Source organism: Canis lupus, chromosome 5 (genome assembly GCF_048164855.1).
Source record: "Canis lupus baileyi chromosome 5, mCanLup2.hap1, whole genome shotgun sequence".
In the NCBI taxonomy this organism is placed as follows: Eukaryota; Metazoa; Chordata; class Mammalia; order Carnivora; family Canidae; genus Canis; species Canis lupus.
This window is the reverse complement of record NC_132842.1, coordinates 62,329,977-62,345,371: the sequence shown is the minus strand read 5'-3', so window position 1 is coordinate 62,345,371 and position 15,395 is coordinate 62,329,977. Positions and strand designations below refer to the sequence as shown.

Here is a 15,395-nt window from a genome sequence, read left to right as displayed (position 1 = left end):
TCTAATAGCTGAGTAATATTCCATTGTATACATAAACCACATCTTCTTTATCCATTCATCTTTCGTTGGACACCGAGGCTCCTTCCACAGTTTGGCTATCGTGGCCAATGCTGCTATAAACATCGGGGTGCAGGTGTTCCGGTGTTTCACTGCATCTGTATCTTTGGGGTAAATCCCCAATAGTGCAATTGTTGGGTCGTAGGGCAGGTCTATTTTTAACTCTTTGAGGAACCTCCACACAGTTTTCCAGAGTGGCTGCACCGGTTCACATTCCCACCAACAGTGTAAGAGGGTTCCCTTTTCTCCGCATCCTCTCCAACATTTGTTGTTTCCTGCCTTGTTAATTTGCCCCATTCTCACCATTCTGTAGGTTGTCTTTTAGTTTTGTTGACTGTATCCTTTGCTGTGCAAAAGCTTCTTATCTTGATGAAGTCCCAATAGTTCATTTTTGCTTTTGTTTCTTTTGCCTTCGTGGATGTATCTTGCAAGAAGTTACTGAGGCCGAGTTCAAAAAGGGTGTTGCCTGTGTTCTTCTCTAGGATTTTGATGGAATCTTGTCTCACATTTAGATCTTTCATCCATTTTGAGTTTATCTTTGTGTATGGTGAAAGAGAGCGGTCTAGTTTCATTCTTCTGCATGTGGATGTCCAATTTTCCCAGCACCATTTATTGAAGAGACTGTCTTTCTTCCAATGGATAGTCTTTCCTCCTTTATCGAATATTAGTTGACCATAAAGTTCAGGGTCCACTTCTGGGTTCTCTATTCTGTTCCACTGATCTATGTGTCTGTTTTTGTGCCAGTACCACACTGTCTTGATGACCACAGCTTTGTAGTACAACCTGAAATCTGGCATTGTGATGCCCCCAGATATGGTTTTCTTTTTTAAAATTCCCCTGGCTATTCGGGGTCTTTTCTGATTCCACACAAATCTTAAAATAAGTTGTTCTAACTCTCTGAAGAAAGGCTTTATCTCTTATTATAAATCCAATAGTTTTTAAAAAATGCTCATAACGATGAGTGTAGTCACCATCTGTCACCATATGACATTATTACAGTATTATTGGCTAGATTCCCTGTATTGTACTTTTCAACTCCATGACTTATTTATTTTATAACTGGAAGTTGGTACCTCTTAATCCCCTTGTTTTGCCTACCTCCCTCCATCACCCCCTGGGAAACCACCCATTTGTTCTCTCTATTGAAGAGTCTGTTTGGGTTTTTCTGTTTGTTCATTTGTTTTGGGTTTTGGATTTCATATATAAAGGAAATCATGTAGTATTTGTCTTTTTCTGTCTGATTTATTTCACTTAGTGTAATGCCCTCTAGGTCCATTCATGTTGCTGCGAATGACAGGATCTCATTCTTTTTTATGGCTGAATAATATTCCATTGTATACATATACCACATTTTCTTTATCCCTTCATCTACCGATGGATACTTCAGTTGCTTCCATATCTTGGCTATTGTAAATAACGCAGCAGTAACATCGGGATGCACATATCTTTTTGAATTACTGTTTTCCTTTGGGTAAATACCCAGCAGTGGAAGTATTGAATCATATGGTAGTTCTATTTTTAATTTTTGGAGGAATCTCTATACTGTTTCCCACAGTAGCTGCACCAATTTATGTTCCCACCAATGGTGTACAGGGGTTCCCTTTTCTCCATATTTTTGCCAATGCTTGTTATTTTTTGTCTTTTCTATCCTAGCTATTCTCATAGTTGTTTTTTTTTTTTTTTAACGGAAGCAAAATGAAGAAAACAAAAGCACATCCTTAATCCCATGCATTCAGACAAAACCTACTATTCCTTCTTTCATGGCTATCTCTCCAAATCTTGTTTCATATATAGACATATATATTGCGTTACAAAAATTAGAATGCCTATAAGCCCCTCTCTTTTCTTTATGTTCAATTGTGGACATTGTCAACATTTTGTAATGGCTGCACAACGTACCATCTTACAGATATGATTTATTTACCCAAACTCCTTGTTGAAAGTATAGGTTGCTCCAGCTATTCACAATTACAAAATGGCTGTGACAAATACTTGCAGCTGATTATCCACCCATGTTCCTGTTTAAGATGATCATATTTCTTTATGGAAAAATTCCTCAGAAGCCAGATTTTTGGATGAATGGGCATGCATATTTTTCCTTGAATAAACTTGGAAGTTTGTTGAGATTCTTGGATAGGTAGATCCATGTATTTTCTAAAATTTGGGACTTTGAGGTCATTATTTCTTCAACTCTCTGCTCCTTTATTTTATTTTTTTATTTTTTTTATTTATTTATGATAGTCACACAGAGAGAGAGAGAGGCAGAGACACAGGCAGAGGGAGAAGCAGGCTCCATGCACCGGGAGCCCGACATGGGATTTGATCCTGGGTCTCCAGGATCATGCCCTGGGCCAAAGGCAGGCGCCAAACCGCTGCACCACCCAGGGATCCCTCTCTGCTCCTTTATTACCCTCTTCTCCTTCCTGGACTGCCATGATGCATCTGTTAGCCTGTTTAGTGGTATCTCATATGTCCCTTTGGTTCTTATTGCTTTTCTTCATTCTTTTTGCTCTTCACACTCATCATTTCAAATGACTCCTCTTCAAGTTTGCTGATTGTTTCCTCTGCTTGTTCTCTTAACCGCATGAGTAAATTTTCCAGTTACTCTATTTTTCAGCCTCTAATTTTCCTCTTGGTTCTTTCAAAATAGTTTCAGTCTCTTGTTCATGTGTAAATTTTGTTCACATATTATTTTCCTGACTTCTTTTAGTTCTTTGTGTTTTCTTTTAGCTGTTAGAGCCTATTTCAGATAGGGTTTTTGTGTGTGTGTGTGTTAGTTGGATAATGTGCCAAGGTCATAAGGTTTGAGGGAGACGCACATCAGGCCATGGCATGCACACTCATAGTGCTTATGACATACAAAATGATGTTTAAGACAGTTCTGTTAAAGATTTTGCCCATTATGCTGAGTGATATAAGTCAGGTGGAGAAATACAATTATTAGAGGGCTTCACTCATATGTAGAATATAAGAAATAGTGGAAGGGACCATAAGGGAAGAAGGGCAACTGAGTGGGGAAAAAATAGAGAGGAAGACAAACCATAAGAGACTCCTAAGTCTGGGAAACAAACAGGGTTGCTGAAGGGGAGAGGGGGTGGGTGATGCGGTAACTGGGTAATTGGCATTAAGGAAGGCGCATGATGAGATGAGCACTAAATGTTATATGTTGGCAAATTGAATTTAAATTAAAAAAAAAAGAAAAAGAAGAGTTATGGATAGAAAAAAAGAGTGCAGAGAAGTAAACACATTCTAAAGACCTTATCAAAAAATATGAATTTAATAGAGGGAGAAAAATGAAAGTATTCCAAGTAAATAAGAAAATATTCTAAATAAAAATATTGGTGTAGCTTTAAATCCTCATAGGGGAAAAAATCATGTTTTCAAATAATGGTAGAGGCCTATGTGTTGGAAAGTTGAGGCAACCATTATGAAATGGTAAAGCATGTTAGAGCTCACAAATTAACAAAGGAAAAAACCGAATTAATAGCTTGATTATATTAGCAAACTTGGGGGGGGGGACAATGTAAGATCAATAATATGTTTATTAAATAGCATGTATTAAATAATATGTAAAAATTAAAGCGTATCAAACATTAAAAAAAGTAAAGATTTTGCCTAGCAAGTCTGATGCCCATGTGTTTTCAGGGACTGTGTCTGGAGATCTATTTTGTTCCTTTGTGTGGGCCGTGTTTTCCTGTTTCTTTGTAAACTTCATGATCTTCGTTTAAAATTGGGTATTAAAAAAATCAGCCACCTCTTCCAGTCTTTGTGGACTGGCAGGCAGGACCTTCACCAACCAGCAGGGCAAGTACCGAGCCTGGGGATCAGCCTCACATGAAAGTTTGAGGTCTTCTCAGGGCTTTTCTGGACATAGGTCTCCCCTGGGCCTGTGTATTGCTCCATATAGGTGACTGCTTTTAAATGTCTCCACTTTCTTCTTAGACCTTACCTGCTTCCCCAACCAATAATTGCTGGCGTCAGGAGTCTGCTGGTCTGGAGTCCTCTTGAATTTTCCTGAGCCACATTTACCACTTCCTGCCTGAGATCCAGGTTGTGAATCCTTACGTGAGCATGAGCGTGAGCTCCTGGTCAGGAGGCGAATCCCTTTGGCAGCCCCCACACAGGTTAGAGCATTGCAAATTAGGTCCACCCTGCTCTTGCTTATTTCTAGAAGGGAACTGGGAATCAGGCTACTTCTTCCCCTAAATTGTACCATGCAATGCCAGGCAAGGGCCAGTAAAAAGACCATATTTTCCACCAGCTGAATGTGACTTTTTCTTGGTTGGAGATAGGTTGCTGTGGATCTTTGACTGATTTCCAGAGCTCCTATAATGTCATTTTAGCACATATGTGAGTGATTATTCAAGAGTTTGTCGGCAAGTTCCTGCAATTCTTAAAATCTAGGAAGCTCCTCCTCACTCCTTCAGTCTGTAGCACCAAAGTAAGTCATTCTTGAAGTTCTCTGGGAAGCTGCTTAAACCCCACATCATCTTAAGCACTTGGCTGCCAACTGCCTCCAAAGAAAAATGACTTCTCTTCCACCTTGCAGGTCCCACCTCCGAACTTCTCACAGGTTTTCACCCCTGCTTGCATAGGGGGTTCTGGGAAATGTAGTCCCAGCTGCCCAGGAATCCTGGGAAGGAGATGGCTGGTGGTGGTGCTGAGTTGGCAGCAGACAGCAATAGCACAGCCCAGCACAGCCCGAACCACTCTGTATAATCACTGGCACTAATTACTTGACAGAAGCAAATGTGTAGAAGTAAAGGCGCTCTTTGTAATCATCCTTGGCCTGCTAGATCCCTTTCTCCAAACACCCCTATCTTGATGGCCATCTTGACACTTTTGAGTACTATATAGTTATTTACTTAATACCTTCCATCCAAAGGATTACTCTTTTATTTAAATAGATTATTTCAGAGGAAAATACATGAATTCTACAAAAGGCGAGCAGTATCATTTGCAGTACATAAAAAATACCTGTTAAAGAAGTGGAAACAGGGGGTGCCTAGCTGGCTTATTCCAGGGAGCATGAGATACTTGATCTCAAAGTTGTGAGTTCAAGCCCCACATTAGGGATAGAGATTACTTAAAAAAATTGGAAACAGGGGCACCTGCGTGGCTCAGGGGTTGAGCACCTACCTTTGGCTCAGGTCGTGATCCCGAGGTCCTGGGATCAAGTCCCGCATCAGGCTCCCTGAAGGAAGCCTGCTTCTCCCTCTGCTTCTCCCTCTGCCTGAGTATCTGCCTCTCTCTCTGTGTCTCTTGTGAATAAATAAATAAAATCTTTTAAAAAAATGAGTGGAAACAAAACCATGTTACCAATTTTAGCTACACATCACTCTCTACACCCAATCACCACCCTTTCCTACTGTGACCCCTCAAATTCCCATCTCAACTGGAGCAGGTGCTCTTCTGTCTGACTTATGTGCTGGGGGTCCCTCCTCAGCTGGAAATGTTGATCACACTGTTGACAATAACTAGAAACATCCAAGTCCCAATCACTTTGGTACATTTGAAGATGCTCCTTTGGGGTTGCAGTAGGGAAGGCCACTCCTGGAGCTGAGTTTGGCTGGAAGGCAGTGCTTTGAGTTGAACCAGATGAAGAAAGTAGCTCTGCTGTCCTTAGAAAAGGAGGACTCTGCCTCGTGTAGCACCTTCTGTAAACAGGTCTGGGGATCTTTGTGAGGATAGATTCTATGATGAAAATCCCAATCTGTCCATGAGAATTTTCCCTCCAAATGAAGCGCAGAGCTGTTGTAGCACCTCAGGGTGGCAGATGTGGCAAGATTTTTACCCTTGTGGCTGAGGGTGAAGGGGTGGGTGGGGCATGGAATGTTCTCACCCTTCCCCCCTCACCTAGATTAGGAAAGGTGAAGTAATTCATCCAGTTGGCACAGCTGGCAGGAGATAGATCTGGGATGAGAACCTAGGTTTATCTAGCCGCCGCACCATGTGGCCCCTTGTTTGAGAGCTTCCAGGAGACAAGTGAGCGTGCCCTGGAGGGTCAGCTCAACTGGAGAGAAGAATGCAAAAGGAGAGAGCTTTTGCAGCTCTCTGACACAGTTTAGGGCACCAAGCAAAGCAGAGTGACTATGACCTGGACTCACCAGCCTCTGAAACTGTGCTTCATAAACTGGTCTTGGGAGAGACCCTTTGCTTCCTTGTGGAACACTGAACCCAAGCTGATCCCTCAGCAACTTGTCTCTGAGAGCTCTGGCCAGGGACCCCTTGATTCCTAGGTCACTCCCATCACTACATTTAGTGAGGTCACTTACTTCTCTTCAAGGGGTCGTTAGGGAACAGAAGAGACCAAGGCCACAAATAGAGGCAGATGTGTGGTATGTGAGTCACCTAGCAAAGGGGCGAAAGGAAAGATGACAGAGCTGGTGCTGGTTAACACTTTGGAATCTGGCTTTGGGTGCAAAGTGGAGTCTTTGCCTCTTGAGCCAATGACTGGCCTTTAGTGTCCTTCCCTCCCAGTGACAGTCCCATGAGCCAAAGCATTACATAATGGAAGTTACCAGCATTCATGGAGTAGTTACTATGTTCCGGGCACCAAGAAGTTTTTCTTGGCCAATAATGGCAAGAGCCATAAGAGGATAAGACTTAAGCACTTCTTATCCACGAAGATGGCTATTAAAAAACAGAAAATGAAACAAAGCAGAAAACACCAGGTGCTGGTGAGAATGTGCAGAGATTGGAGCTCTTGTGCATTGCCAGCAGGAGTATACAGTGGTGCAGCTGCTGTGGAAAACAGTGTGGCATGCCTCAAAAAAAGTAAACGTAGACTTACCATATGATCCAGCAATTCCATTCTGGTCTGGGTGTTCATCCAAAGGAGTTGAAAGCTGGGGCTGGGACGGATATCCATACACCCCATGTTCATAGCAGCATTATTCACAATAACTGAAAGGTAGAAGCAGCTCCAAAGTCCATCAATGAATAAGCGGATCAATACAATGTGATACAAACACACAGAGGAGTATTATTCAACCTTAAAAAGGTAGGAAACTCAGGTATGTGCTACAACAACCTTGAAACAGAATGCCAAGAAAAATAAGCTAGACACAAAGGACAAATATTATTTGATTCCACTTATGAGGCACACAGCAGAGTTGAGTTCATGGAAAAAGAAAGTAGAAATGTGGGGGGAGAATGGGGACTTACTGTCTGATAGGGACAGAGTCCTGTTTGGGAAGATGAAAGGTTTATGGAGAAGGATGGTGGTGATGGTTGCACAACAATGTAATATACCTGATGCTATTGAATGGTGCACTCAAAAAAGTTTAAAGTTATCTTTTGTAGCTGAGAAAGCAGGCTCTGGAAAAAAGGAAGCAGCATCAAAGTCTCATCTTGCAGAGATTCAGGTGTGCCCCACTTGTCTCTGCTCATTCATTTCTCCTAGGTCTTCTTCAACACCTGTTCACTGATCCTCCGGGAGGGGGACTCCCACTCACCCCCACTGTGTGCTGGAGGCTTGGGGGAGTCTCAAGGAGCTGGCATTTAAGCTGTGGGTGGGGTGGGGGTGGGGTGGGATTGAGAGGGTGAAGAGCTGGGTGTCACCAGACAGAATGTCACCAGGCTGAGGAAGGCAGGAATGGGCTCCACTAGTGCAGGGGACTGGAGATTCATTTCTGGCAGAGATGGTGAGGAGATCCAGGGGGGGCTTTATGGAAAGGAGTAGTAGGATGCTGGTAAGTGGAGTTGAAAAGAGGGTTGGGTGGCTCAGCAGTTGAGCATCTGCCTTGGGCTCAGGGTGTGATCCCAGAGTCCCAGGATCAAGTCCCGTATCCAGTTCCCCATGGGGAGCCTGCTTCTCCCTCCACTTATGTCTCTGCCTCTCTTGTGTGTCTCTCACAAATGAATAAATAAAATATTTTTTTTTTAAAAAAGAAGAGGGGGTTCCCAGGGGAGGATAAGGTGTTGACAGGGTCACAACAATGAGAATATTAATAGTGCTTACTCCAAGCCGGGTGCTGTCCTAAGTACTTGACATGTGTTATTTCACTTTATTCCCAGAGAGGCGGGTACTTTTAGTCACCTCATTTTACAGATAAAGAAAGGGAAGCCCAGAGAGGTCAAGAAACCTATCAAAGGTCACACAGCTATTTTTAAAACATACAGCCTGCAGGGAGCAGGTGTGAGCATCCACATTTAGGGATTTTTAGGTCATAGAAGTTAGCAGGAACATAGGGTGTGAAAGGGACGCAGTAGACACGAGATGGGAGAGGGTATGAGGGCCTTCTATGCAGAACAATAGTATGGGTACTATTTCTTTTTTTGGGGGGGGGTACTATTTCAATAAATGAACAAATCAATTTACAATCTCTTCCTTTCCAAAGGAAACTTGAGAGATGATTGCAAGTGGGAACATTTGTGGGACAGATGAGGGGACCAGAGACCAGGGGTAGGGTGGGGCAGATCAGGGTGGTGGCGCTCAGGGTTGCCAAATCTGAATATTATTTACCGTGCTAACCAACCTCCAAGATGGCCCTCCCAGTGAGCCCTACCTCCTGGTAGTCATCCCTTGAGTAGTTCCCTTGCATACTAAATAGAAAGGACACGTAACCAATACAATACTGTGCAAATGATGGTTGCCGCCTCAAGGTCAGGGCACGCAAGACACTGTGGCTTTCAGCTTACTTTTACTGGGGCCACGTGCTCTGGAGACAGCAGCTGCCATTGTGTGAGGAAGCTCAAGCAGCTCGAGGGGGAAGGCACTGGGGCCTCCTGTCCACAGCTGCATCCATGCCCACCTCGGAAATGGATTTTCCAAGCCCCGTCAAGCCTTCTGATGAGCACGATCCCGGCTGGCATCCTGACTGCAGCCAGATGAGGAGCCCCTGGGCCAGGGCGGCTCTCAGTCCCTGCTCTCAGATTCTTGACCTAGAGACACTGTGCCAGATAATACATGCTTCTTGTTTATTTAAGCCACAATGTTTTGGGCTTAAAAATTGCCCCGAGGTTAATGAGGTTAATGATATAGATACAATGGATAGCAAATGTAATTGCTAAAGTGACTCCTTCCTGGCCCCTGTCTGGGCTGCCATGCTCCCTTCAGCGGGGAAGCTTGTAATGGTAGCTGAACTTTCAGCTGAAGGCATGTTTCATCCCAGCAAGGCGGAAAGGGAGCCGGCACAATGATTGTTCCATGCTGCTGCTGATACTGTATTCCTAACCCGGGAGAGCTCCCCACTGTTGCTCCATCCTGGCTGCCACAGGCCCCATGTGGATGTGGCTGTGCCTCTGGGTGAGGGCAGCCACCGGTGGCCACATGCAGATGTCACCAGTGGCCTACGAGCTCCATGGGGATAACGGCTGAGTCTCACCATCCCTGTTACCCTAGTCGATACTTGATTGTCATGTCTTGGATACACGACCTTGTACTCAGCCCGGCCCTGGTGATGGATGATAAGGTGGTTTCCAGTTATTTTGCTGGTATAAGTAATGCTGCAATGAATAAAATCTGGAAAAATGCCTGGCATACCCATCGATTAAATTCCTGGTAAGGGGTACATTGGATGTTCCCATCCAATGGGAACATGGGATGAAGAATGGGATGTTCCTATTCTTCGTTTTCTAAATCTGGGACATACCCCGATGGCAGGAGACCCAGGGGTTGTAAAGGGACAGTGAGCAGGTAGGTGGCTTAGAGAACAGTCGTGCCCTGAGGCAGGATGATGTAGGAGACGCTTTCTGGAGTCCCTTTCCTATTGCCAGCTCCCAAAATTGGGTCACATTTTAAGTCAACCAAGGCTGTTGGGAGGGGAGATGTGGCCAGACAGAGGGGCCCATGCTATGTTGGCAAATGTGTGGGTCACACGCTGTTCTCTTGGGTACATGTGCACTCCTGTGCGTGCATGTGTATGCAAGTGTGCACGTGAGTGTGTGTATGGGTGTGTGTGCATATGCATGTGGGCGTGTGTGTGTGCATGTGTGTGCACGCACGCAGGTGTATGCATATGTGAATACGTGTGTGTGTGTGTACCCTCTAGGTGCTGTCTGTGTGCCCCTCTTGAGCCCAGTCCGGGTTTCCCCTCCGCAGTACCCCCGGCAGCCTTGTGGTGTCACCAGAGTGCACCTGGCCCCCGAGGGAAGGCGGGCAGAGGCCTGAGGAAGGGTTCCTGGCCTGCCCCGGGCTGCGGGCAGGCCCCCAAGGGAGCCTTGGCTCTTTCTAGAGGGCAGCTAGTGAAGGCCTGCGTGGACCTGGCTTGCCTATCATCTGGAAAGGGATGTGGGATGAGCACCCTGTGTCCCCTGCTGCTGTGGCCTCGGAGAGTACAGAACAGATTCTGACTCAAGGTCATGAGCTGTTGTTGCCTCTTCTCCTTGGACTGAACTTGGAGAATCCACTTGTCAGGAGCGAATAGGGAGACAAAGTGGGCTCCAGGTCAGGACGTTTCTGACACGGAAGCCAAACCATCTAACCTTTTGGGGGTGTTGGGTCTCCTCTTGCCCTCTCCCTCTCTCCCCCCTACCCCTACCTCCCCTGGCTTTGTGTCGCCCCGGCTTTCCAACTGTGCCTTCCACCGCCCGCTGGCAGACTGCCCTCCGCCTCCCCGTCGGAATCTGGCTGCTGGTGGGCACGCTGCTCTAGGAATGGGAACCAGACTTGGGCAACCACCGTGCCCAATGCCGTTTGCGCGACCCGGAGCCTCTAATGCACACAGCATGGTCCCCAGGCGCCCCAGACGGGTGTGGTTAGCCCAGCCAGCCGCACGGCCTGGTCCGGATTGCCGCCCCTCTCTAACCGGCAATTAGGCCCGGGCTGTGACAGCAACAGGCGACCGGGGGTCGGGGTTTTCGTCCTGGGCGGTGGTGTGTGGGCCTGGGGCTCTGGGGGGATCTGGGATGAGGCGCTGGGGGTGCAGCCGCAGGAGAGGGCTGGGGTGTGCGCAGGACTGTTGCTCTGAGGCCGCCTTCCTGAAACCGTCCTAGGCAGGCGTCCTGCCCCTCGCTTGGTGCGCTCTTCTCTCTCTCTCTCTCTCTCTCTCTCTCTCTCTCAGTTGCCTGGGGCCCCAGCCCCTCCTCAGAGCTGCAGGTGAGCTGCCCTGACCACACAGCAGCGAGCAGGAGTCCTCTGGGGGGCACCGGAGGGGAAGGGCCCAGCGCTGGCTCCCACAGCTTCTGAGCTCCTTCGAGGCTTTTGTTTGGCTCCTGCAGGAAACTGGGAAACGCTGTTGGGAGGGAGCTGTGAGGGTGCTTCCAGAACACAATGACTAGGAGGGGGAGGAAGAGGAGGAGGAAGGATGAATAACAAAAGGGATGAAGGGTTGCTGGGGCACCGTGGGCCTAGGGGAGAAAGTATACCTCCTTGCAAAACGACTTTCTGTAAACAAATCTATATAAAATGTGAAAACTCTTCTTTTTTCCACAAGGTGCCAGGGTGCAGGCCCTGGAAACTGCTCCTCCCATGGGCTGAGATCAGGCCCTGGCCATGGGTGGGAGGGGACCCCTGAGAAGCTGGAGCTCTGGTGGCTGCAGCTCAGGGGGGTTGTGGGGGGCCTGAGTCCTCCCGCGGGGACCCAGCAGGGGAAGAAGGGTAAGGAACTGGGGAGCCCACTTGCCTTGGAGCCTCTGTGATGCTGGGGGTCCCAGGCAATTGCAGCATTGACTTCCCAGGGACTTCCCACCCACGTTTGTTTCTATTTGTCTGACTGCCCTGCCCTGCCTCCCCACCCACCCCACCCACACAGCGCCTGGGGATGGGATGGAGATGGAAGCCAGCCCGAGGGGTCCTTTTGTGCTCTTCGGCTGGAAAGGTCTCTTGTGCTGCTCAAAGAAGGAGATTTGTTCCTTTAATTGATAATGAATATCAGAAAGGTCATATTTACATTATGAGCTGGGTGGGAATTGTGTGTGTGCCAACAGTGAGAAGAGCCCACAAAAATAAATGACATCCCGCTTGCTCTCCAGGCTGGTGGTGCTCAGAAGGTGGGTGGGGGACCTGTCCAGGGAGGCGGGGAAAGAGGAGGGGCAGAAATGAGGGGAGAGCAGAAAACGGGGTGGAGGGAGGGAGAGAGGACACATGGAGAGGAAGGGGACGCAGAGAGGGAGGCAGGGATGGAGGCCAGAAGTGGAGGCCCACCACAAGCCTGCACCCAGTGCCTCCCCACCCCACCCCCCCCCGCCCCAGGGCGACACTGGTTTAGTGCTGGTCACTGGTCACAGGCAGGGATGCCAGCCACTCCTAATCACAGGACCAAACCATCAGCCTCCTGGGGGCATTTCTTAAATACCACATGGGGCCAAGGTGAGGTGGGGATAGGGTCACATCACTGCTGTGTTCAGAGCTGCCCGATGGCTCCCCCAGTGACCTCAGGAGTAGCTCTTCCACATGGGCTCCCCAGGCCCTGGGCCACGTGCCCTGCCTGCCCTCCACCCTTGCACACCCTTCCCAGCCCCCACCCCCCAAGCCTCACCTGATTGCTGAAAACTCCCTCTCTGCCCCCAAACGGCTGGCCTGCCCACCACAGGACTTCCCAGCCTGGGGCCATAGCTGCCAGCAGTGGCGCTGGTGTCCATGCAGGGCTGTGTGCCTCCTGAGGGTGGAGACCTGCCTTGGTCACCGCTGCCTGTGGTCCACAGTCAGGTAATGCACCTCCGGGGGCCAGCCCTCCGAGGCATATCTGTTAAATTGTGTGGTACATTTTAGTCTCTTCTAGAATCTTCTGGTAGAGTCTCAGGAAAGTGTCTTCTTCCTTATTCTTGTACGTGGCGCTTTGGGATCTCCTGGGTCAAAGCTCTAAAGGAAGCCTGCATCTAGCTTCTGTTGGAGGCTCAGGGGGGGCAGGGAATAAGCCAGTTGAGCCTCAGTTTCCCGCCAGCTGCATTCTGATGGGAAGAGAATCCTTGGGAGAGGACCCCTGTGTCAGGGCACCGACAGCAAGTGCCCAGAGAGAGCTGGGAGAGCCTGAAGGGCATCCCTTCTCTCCTCCTGGCATCACTCATGACACTGGGCAGGATGGAAGTCAAGAAGCTGCCCCAGGGATAAGCCTTTTGGGGGAACCAGCCCAGAAAGCCCCCCCACCACCCCCACCAGGGCTAAACCTGACTTCCTTTTTGGGCCCGGCAGGCTTCATTTCCAAATGCTTGGATGCTTCCTGAGGTCACTGGCCAGGAAAGGTTAGAATCAGCAATTTGGGGACATGGCTTGCAGCTGGTCCCCTGATGCGGGAGTCCAGAGTGGCATCAGTGGGGGGTGTGATGAATGGCAGGGGAAACCCGGCTTCCATCCACACAAGAAGGTGGGAGATTATCAGGACAGGAAGAGAGCCGTGTGTGTGTGTGTGTGTGTGTGTGTGCGCGCGCACGCGCACGTGTGCGTGTGTGAGCACACGTGTGCACACACCTGCGTGTGAGAAAGAAATGGAGACGTGGGAATGGTGGTGGAAGGATGTGAGGGCCGTGGGCCTTACCATTTTTCCAGACAGAAGAGGGGAATTATTTTTATTTTTATACATAATGTTATCATTTTTCTTTGAGAATATAAAATCTGAAAACTGTGTGTCTATTCTTTTCCATAAATGGTGTCACGTTGTAGTCATTTCTTCCTGTCAAAAGGAGCTTATCAGCAGGAGAGGGACCCCCCTGCCAGCACTCTGGGTGAGCCTGGGGAGCAAGCCCTTTGGTGGTGTGGACATGCTCACCCTTCTGAAGGACGACGTGGAGGTGAAAAGGCTCATCGAGGCACACTGAGGTGACAGCGAGAGGGGTGAGGGAGGTTTGAACATCGTGTAAGTGACTGTGCTTCTTCCTCTCATCAGGAGGCAGTCAGGGAAGGAGCAGTGCTTACGTGCGCTGGTGTATGCTGTTCCCTGTGTCTGTAATAATTCATAAAGAATAAAGGAGATAAAGGAGGCTGACTACTTCTTATATCTTATATTTTTATTTTTTAAATTTTTAAAAAGATGTATTTGAGACAGAGAGAGCGAGAGAGAGAGCATGAGTTGGGGGCAGGGGGAGCGGCAGAGGGAGAGGCAGACTCCCCGCTGAGCAGGGAGCCCAACATGGGGCCCAATTCCAGACCCTGGGATGGTGACCTGGGCCAAAGGCAAGCACTTCACCGACTGAGCCACCCAGGCCCCCGTGCTAATTACATTTTATAACAACATTCTAAAATCATAAAAACCTATCAGTGTGTGGTCATATATGTTTTTAAATGATTTCTTTATTGTGAAAGTAACATCTGACGATAGGAAAGTAGGAGGTACAGAAAAATATTAAGCTGACCAAAAACACGGAACATGTTCCTACTTAACAGAAAACTGCAGTCACATATTTTATATGAATATGATATCAATCTATGAAAAACATCTGCTTACAGTTACATTTAATGTTCTAATTAATGTTATAATGAGATGCTAATAACCACTCTCATTAATTGACCTCTCGTATGATCAAGGTTGGGCTTGTTGCGTTCGATTTAATCTTCACGGCAGCCTTTGATGTGGGTATTCACTATGCCCATTTTACATGCAGGAAAACTGAGGCTCCTAGAAATTAAATGGCCAGAACCAGGACTGGAATGGAGCACCAGGCTTTGCCTCTAACGCCCCCAGGCTTCAGGCTTGCGTTTATTGTGTGTCAAGGGGGCTGGGGATGTAACAGTAGGCCCCCCTGCACTGTACTGGGATTCCCTAGGGTGGGGTGCTTGGCATCACAGGGGCCTCGGGGAGAGGACAGAGCGAGTAACAGGGAAGCCCGATTCCACGGGAGACGGCCCACCATTAGTCAGTTCCTGCTTTTTGATTTAATTCTTCCCCTAAAGTGTGTTCATCATGTAACTTAGGAAAGATTGGTATTCAGGGAAGAGGCATCACGGGCGGTAATTAAACTGTCTCCACTGACGCGCTCCCGTCTCTGAGAACAGACCTGTTTGATTTCGCAAAGGAAATCATTGGTATTTTAACAGGAGGCAGGAAACTTTTGATTAGCGAGTGATAGATAAACAGATCGATGCCTTTTCTGGCGACATTTTCAGCTTCATTATTGTCACTGGGAGAGAGAAAGGGGTGGGAAGGGGAAGACGAGGAGGAGGAGGAGGAGGAGGAGGAGGAGGAGGAGGAGGGGGAGGAGAGGAGGTGGCGGTGAGTCCTGGGAGTGGCTGGCGAGGGGGCTTGAGTCAGGGAGGCGCTGGGGCTCCAGGAGGAGGTGGCTGCCCCTCCGTGGCTGGGAGCTTTGTCCCTGCCTGGGGATGGCAGGAGAGGCCCCACCGCTCCCCTGCGGCGACGTGGCATCGCTGCCAGGGCCAGGGCCTGGGCCTGATGAGATTCTCCTGGCAGCCCGCCTTCCTCCCAGCCCCGCAGCCCCTGCGCTTTATTGCTGCTCTCTCAAGG

At 48.2% G+C, this 15,395-nt stretch overlaps 1 pseudogene; it reads right to left on the bottom strand.

Annotated features, from left to right (window-relative positions):
* Positions 1–2,828: 2,828 nt before the first annotated feature.
* Positions 2,829–2,925, bottom strand: LOC140634558 (small nucleolar RNA U13; annotated as a pseudogene).
* Positions 2,926–15,395: the final 12,470 nt, after the last annotated feature.